The sequence below is a fragment of the Neomonachus schauinslandi genome, chromosome 10 (genome assembly GCF_002201575.2).
Source record: "Neomonachus schauinslandi chromosome 10, ASM220157v2, whole genome shotgun sequence".
NCBI lineage: Eukaryota > Metazoa > Chordata > Mammalia > Carnivora > Phocidae > Neomonachus > Neomonachus schauinslandi.
This window is the reverse complement of record NC_058412.1, coordinates 13,063,345-13,071,061: the sequence shown is the minus strand read 5'-3', so window position 1 is coordinate 13,071,061 and position 7,717 is coordinate 13,063,345.

Genomic DNA, 7,717 nt, shown 5'->3' with positions numbered 1-7,717 from the left:
TTCCTTCCTTCCTTCCTTCCTTCCTTCCTTCCTTCCTTCCTTCCTTCCTTCCTTCCTTCCTTCCTTCCTTCCTTCCTTCCTTCCTTCCTTCCTTCCTTCCTTCCTTCCTTCCTTTTCTAGACAACAGAGAATGCCAAGGTGATATGATATATGAAAACAAAGGTAGGACTTGTTAGGGACAAATAAAGTCACAAATATGGCATTCTTGTTAATGAATATGTAGGTTGAATGCCCCTTCCTTGGATAGTGTAGTCTTATATAGACTAAGTTTGGAAGTTTGGAACAACTTTGATACAAACGTTGAATTTCTGTTTAGGATTAGTTTAGGATTACCAGGTTTCTAAAGAGTCTCACACCTCTATAAGGAGCTTTATATTGTTTGTTATCATGGGTCTGGACTCAACTGAATAAAATGGACCATTGGTGCCTGTGTCTAGAGAGAAAAAAGCAAATTAGTAGCAAGAAACCTATTACTGTAGGAGGCTTGAATCTAAGACAGTAGGTCTTGACACTTAACTATATACTAAAAGTCAGCAGGATGTGATGAAAACCTTTCAGTGAAGTCCTAGTGATGTCCTCTACTAAACCTCTGAGTGAATTCAGTTATGTCTTGATATGATAGCATTGTTTGTCCAGGGCTACTGGTAGAGCTTCCTGTATTATGAATGGAATATGTTCATATGACTTATTAGTGTTTTGCAATAATAAAGCACAACATTTTATAAAGTACTTAGATGTTTTTCCCATGAGTGGTCTCTGGGAAATGCATCAGAAGCACCATAGAGGATTCATTAATAATTTAGGTGGGAAGTACCTAGTCTTCTGTTTACTATAGATCTCATGTTCTTAAGAACTTTGAGGAGTGCATCTGATCGCTTCAGTTCTTTGTCTGTACAAACTTTGGTCAGTTTATGTTTTCAGGATTCATTGTAATATTCTGCTACCCATGAATGTGGAGAATGAAGTCATGGATGAATCTAGGACTTCACACACTTCCCTTACAATCTATCTTTAAGACGCATCCCCCACAACTTTTAAAAAAATTTTTTTATTGTTATGTTAATCACCATACATTACATCATTAGTTTTTGATGTAGTGTTCCATGGTTCATTGTTTGCGTATAACACGCAGTGCTCCATGCAGAACGTGCCCTCTTTAATACCCATCACCAGGCTAACCCATCCCCCCACCCCCCCTCCCCTCTAGAATCCTCAGTTTGTTTTTCAGAGTCCATCATCTCTCAGGTTTGTCTACCCCTCCGATTTCCCCCCCTTCATTCTTCCCCTCCTGCTATCTTCTTCTTCTTCTTTTTTTTTTCCCTAACATATATTGCATTATTTGTTTCAGAGGTACAGGTCTGTGATTCAACAGTCTTGCATAATTCACAGCGCTCACCATAGCACATACCCTCCCCAGTGTTTATCACCCAGCCACCCCATCCCTCCCACCCCCCCCCCCCCTCTAGCAACCCTCAGTTTGTTTCCTGAGATTAAGAATTTCTCATATCAGTGAGGTCATATGATACATGTCTTTCTCTGATTGACTTATTTCGCTCAGCATAACACCCTCCAGTTCCATCCACGTCATTGCAAATGGCAAGATCGCATTCCTTTTGATGGCTGCATAATATTCCATTGTATATATATATACCACAGCTTCTTTAACCATTCAGCTGTCAGTGGACATCTTGGCCCTTTCCACAGTTTGGCTATTGTGGACATTGCTGCTATAAACATCGGGGTGCACGTACCCCTTCAGATCCCTACATTTGTATCTTTGGGGTAAATACCCAGTAGTGCAATTGCTGGTTCGTATGGTAGCTCTATTTTCAACTTTTTGAGGAACCTCCATACTGTTTTCCAGAGTGGCTGCACCAGCTTGCATTCCCACCAACAGTGTAGGAGGGTTCCCCTTTCTCTGCATCCCCGCCAACATCTGTCATTTCCTGACTTGTTAATTTTAGCCATTCTGACTGGTGTGAGGTGGTATCTCATTGAGGTTTTGATTTGGATTTCCCTGATGCTGAGCGATGTTGAACACTTTTTCATGTGTCTGTTGGCCATTTGGATGTCTTCTTTGGAAAAATGTCTGTTCATGTCTTCTGCCCATTTCTTGATTGGATCATTTGTTCTTTGGGTGTTGAATTTGATAAGTTCTTTATAGATTTTGGATACTAGCCCTTTATCTGATATGTCATTTGCAAACATCTTCTCCCATTCTATCGGTTGTCTTTTGGTTTTGCTGACTGTTCCTTTTGCTATGCAAAAGCTTTTTATCTTGATGAAGTCCCAATAGTTCATTTTTGCCCTTGCTTCCCTTGCCTTTGGCGATGTTTCTAGGAAGAAATTGCTGCGGCTGAGGTTGAAGAGGTTACTGCCTGTGTTCTCCTTTAGGATTTTGATGGACTCCTGTCTCACATTTAAGTCTTTCAACCATTTTGAGTCTATTTTTGTGTGTGGTGTAAGGAAATGGTCCAGTTTCATTCTGCATGTGGCTGTCCAATTTTCCCAAAACCATTTGTTGAAGAGACTGTCTTTTTTCCATTGGACATTCTTTCCTGCTTTGTCAAAGATGAGTTGACCATAGAGTTGAGGGTCCATTTCTGGGCTTTCTATTCTGTTCCATCGATCGATGTGTCTGTTTTTGTGCCAGTACCATACTGTCTTGATGATGACAGCTTTGCATCCCCCACAACTTTTAATAGCAAGTAATCCAACCATGGGACAAGGTCATTTGGAAGTGTCTTGCTGATAGTCATTACATCAGCTCTTTCACATTGTAAAAATGTGCATATAATAACTAAATTGGTTTCATGCGAACATTAAAAATGTGAATAAAATCAATTACTTTCAAAGGGAAAGGTAAGCCTGCCTCTTTGTTTTTAGAACTTTCTTACATTGAAGACCTGAAAAATAGGGCAGATTTCATAATACATTTGAGCAATGCTGGAAAAATTTAGAGTATAATAACCACACTAAATATTCTTAACATCTCTTTTTGTATTTTTGTCTATATACACATGAATAACAGAGCAAGGCAAGGGAGTAAATTCTTTGTCCTACTAAGCGGCTGTGAAGTGCCAAAGATAATCTATATGTAAAAGACACCTTGAGCACATTAGCTTTAAAAATCAAAGCTATAGGGGCACCTAGGTGGCTCAGACGGTTAAGCGTCTGCCTTTGGCTCAGGTCACGATCCCGGGGTCCTGGGATCGAGCCCCACATTGGGCTCCCTGCTGAGTAGGGAGCCTGCTTCTCCCTCTCCCTCTGCCTGCCACTCCCCCTGCCTGTACTCTCTCTCTTTCTCTGTCAAATAAAAATTTAAAAATCTTTTTAAAAAAATCAATGCTATAAAGATCACACACACACATAAAGTTTATATTATATATTATAATCTTATTTATTATATATAAATATATATTATAACTATATAATATAACCTTTTATTTCTCTCTATTATTTATATATTGTATATATATATATATATATATTCAAAATGGTGATCTGATTTTGAAAGACAATATCCAAATGAGTTGACAAAGTAGAACTGTTAGTTGTTAAAGATAAAAGTTCCTGAGAATAGAGACTAGCCACTGCTGTAGTTGCATAATTAGTTAGAGGAGACACATTTTCTAACAACCAAGAAGAAGCAAAGATTCCTCTGTAAAACTAATGAAACTTAAGCATTGAGATCTCTCAACCCTGTGTGGAATGTAAAAACCTTAAAATATTTCAGCTCCTTTAGAACTGAGCAGTCCTCATTGTTTTTGCAATTGCTCATATAGTCTTGAGCTACCACCAATGCACAATATGGGCCAGAGTGAATGTTAGTGAAGCTTTGAGAGGTAAGAGAAACACAATGGTGAAGGCAAAGGGTTCTCCTAGTTGGGCAACCTGCTCAGAGAGCAAAGAGGAAATTTTGCTAATTCATTTGCAATCATTTATTAACTCTTAGCCAGAGACGAATTTTGTTTTCTCAGAGCTACAGATTTTCTTTCTTTATTACACAAAAACTTTAAAGTTAACTTTAATATAATTTGAATTATACACATATATGCAATATAATCATATTAAATACTATATTTAAATGATATTGTTTAATTTTCAACACAATTACTTTATCAAGCACCTTTTTTTTTTTTAAGATTTTATTTATTTATTTGAGAGAGAATGAGATAGAGAAAGAGAGCATGAGACGGGGGAGGGTGAGAGGGAGAAGCAGACCCCCCGCTGAGCAGGGAGCCCAATGCGGGACTTGATCCCGGGACTCCAGGATCATGACCTGAGCCGAAGGCAGTCGCTTAACCAACTGAGCCACCCAGGTACCCTATCAAGCACCTTTTAAGAAAATATTTATCATGCTTTGATTTTGCCATCTTAGCTTGAGTGTTATGAAGAATGAACATCTTCATACATTGCAAAGAATACACATAGGGATTGCATGGTAGCTCTTCATACTCTTCCTTTTTCTCATGTTTACTTTTTAGTTCCTTTGTCCTTGTATCTTTTTAATTTATTTCCACTTTTTTGTTTTCTTTATGACACTGATTTTCTTTTAAATTACTGAATACAGATACAGAAATTACAAGCACTAATTGCAAAATTATTAAAATTAATTAAATAAAACAGCATGTTTAGTGTTGGAAATCTGAATTGTTTTACATTATCTTTTTTTTATTATGTTATGTTAATCACCATACATTACATCATTAGTTTTTGATGTAGCGTTCCATTATTCATTGTTTGCGTATAACACCCAGTGCTCCATGCACATGCCCTCTTTAATACCCATCACCAGGCTAAACCATCTTCCCACCCCCTCCCCTCTAGAACCCTCAGTTTGTTTTTCAGATTCCATTGTCTCTCATGGTTCGTCTCCCCCTCCGATTTCCCGCCCTTCATTCTTCCACTCCTGCTATCTACCTTTTTTTTTTTTTAACATATAATGTATTATTTGTTTCAGAGGTACAGGTCTGTGACTGAACAGTCTTACACAATTCACAGTGCTCACCCTAGCACATACCCTCCCCAATGTATATCACCCACAACCCCAGCCCTCCCATCCCACCCCCCACTCCAGCAACCCTCAGTTTGTTTCCTGAGATTAAGAATTCCTCATATCAGTGAGGTCATATGATACATGTCTTTCTCTGATTAACTTATTTCGCTCAGCATAACACCCTGCAGTTCCATCCATGTCGTTGCAAATGGCAAGATCTCATTCCTTTTGATAGTGGCATAATATTCCATTGTATATATATACCACAGCTTCTTTAACCATTCAGCTGTCAATGGACATCTTGGCCCTTTCCACAGTTTGGCTATTGTGGACATTGCTGCTATAAACATCAGGGTGCACATACCCCTTCAGATCCCTACATTTGTATCTTTGGGGTAAATACCCAGTAGTGCAATTGCTGGTTCGTATGGTAGCTCTATTTTCAACTTTTTGAGGAACCTCCATACTGTTTTCCAGAGTGGCTGCACCAGCTTGCATTCCCACCAACAGTGTAGGAGGGTTCCCCTTTCTCTACATCTCCGCCAACATCTGTCGTTTCCTGACTTGTTAATTTTAGCCATTCTGACTGGTGTGAGGTGGTATCTCATTGAGGTTTTGATTTGGATTTCCCTGATGCCGAGCGATGTTGAGCACTTCTTCATGTGTCTGTTGGCCATTTGGATGTCTTCTTTGAAAAAATGTCTGTTCATGTCTTCTGCCCGTTTCTTGATTAGATCATTTGTTCTTTGGGTGTTGAATTTGATAAGTTCTTTATAGATTTTGGATACTAGCCCTTTATCTGATATGTCATTTGCAAATATCTTCTCCCATTCTGTTGGTTGTCTTTTGGTTTTGTTGACTGTTTCCTTTGCTTTGCAAAAGCTTTTTATCTTGATGAAGTCCCAATAGTTCATTCTTGCCCTTGCTTCCCTTGCTTTTGGCGATGTTTCTAGGAAGAAATTGCTGCGGCTGAGGTCAAAGAGGTTGCTGCCTGTGTTCTCCTCTAGGATTTTGATGGACTCCTGTCTCACATTTAAGTCTTTCAACCATTTTGAGTCTATTTTTGTGTGTGGTGTGAGGAAATGGTCCAGTTTCATTCTGCATGTGGCTGTCCAATTTTCCCAAAACCATTTGTTGAAGAGACTGTCTTTTTTCCATTGGACATTCTTTCCTGCTTTGTCAAAGATGAGTTGACCATAGAGTTGAGGGTTCATTTCTGGGCTCTCTATTCTGTTCCATTGATCGATGTGTCTGTTTTTGTGCCAGTACCATACTGTCTTGATGATGACAGCTTTGTAATAGAGCCGGAAGGCCAGAATTGTGATGCTGCCAGCTTTGCTTTTCTTTTTCAATGTTCCTCTGGCTAATTGGGGTCTTTTCTGGTTCCATACAAATTTGAGGATTATTTGTTCCATTTCTTTGAAAAAAGTGGATGGTATTTTGATGGGGATTGCATTGAATGTGTAGATTGCTCTAGGTAGATTGACATCCTCACAATATTTGTTCTTCCAATCCATGAGCATGGAACGTTTTTCCATTTCTTTGTGTCTTCCTCAATTTCTTTCATGAGTATTTTATAGTTTTCTTAGTAAAGATCCTTTGCCTCTTTGGTTAGATTTATTCCTAGGTATCTTATGGTTTTGGGTGCAATTGTAAATGGGATCGACTCCTTAATTGCTCTTTCTTCTGTCTTGTTGTTGGTGTATAGGAATGCCACTGACTTCTGTGCATTGATTTTATATCCTGCCACTTTACTGAATTCCTGTATGAGTTCTAGCAGTTTTGGGGTGGAGTCTTTTGGGTTTTCCACATAAAGTATCATATCATCTGCAGAGTGAGAGTTTGACTTCTTCTTTGCCGATTTGGATGCCTTTGATTTCTTTTTGTTGTCTGATTGCTGTGGCTAGGACTTCTAATACTATGTTGAATAGCAGTGGTGATAGTGGACATCCCTGCTGTGTTCCTGACCTTAGGGGGAAAGCTCTCAGTTTTTCCTCATTGAGAATGATATTCGCTGTGGGTTTTTCATAGATGGCTTTTATGATATTGAGGTATGTACCCTGTATGCCTATACTCTGAAGAGTTTTGATCAAGAAAGGATGCTGTACTTTGTCAAAAGCTTTTTCTGCCTCTATTGAGAGGATCATATGATTCTCGTTCTTTCTTTGATTAATGTATTGTATCACATTGATTTGTGGATGTTGAACCAAACTTGCAGCCCAGGGATAAATCCCACCTGGTCGTGGTGAATAATCCTTTTAATATACTGTTGGATCCTATTGGCTAGTATTTTGGTGAGAATTTTTGCATCCGTGTTCATCAAGGATATTGGTCTGTAATTCTCCTTTTTGATGGGGTCTTTGTCTGGTTTTGGGATCAAGGTAATGGTGGCCTCATAAAACGAGTTTGGAAGTTTTCCTTCCATTTCTATTTTTTGGAACAGATTCAGAAGAATAGGTATTAATTCTTCTTGAAATGTTTGGTAGAATTCCCCCTGGGAAGCCATCTGGCCCTGGGCTTTTATTTTTTGGGAGATTTTTGATGACTGCTTCAATTTCCTTAGTGGTTATAGGTCTGTTCAGGTTTTCTATTTCTTCCTGGTTCAGTTTTGGTAGTTGATACATCTCTAGGAATGCATCCATTTCTTCCAGGTTATCTAATTTGCTGGCATAGAGTTGCTCATAATATGTTCTTATAATTGTTTGTATTTCTTTGGTG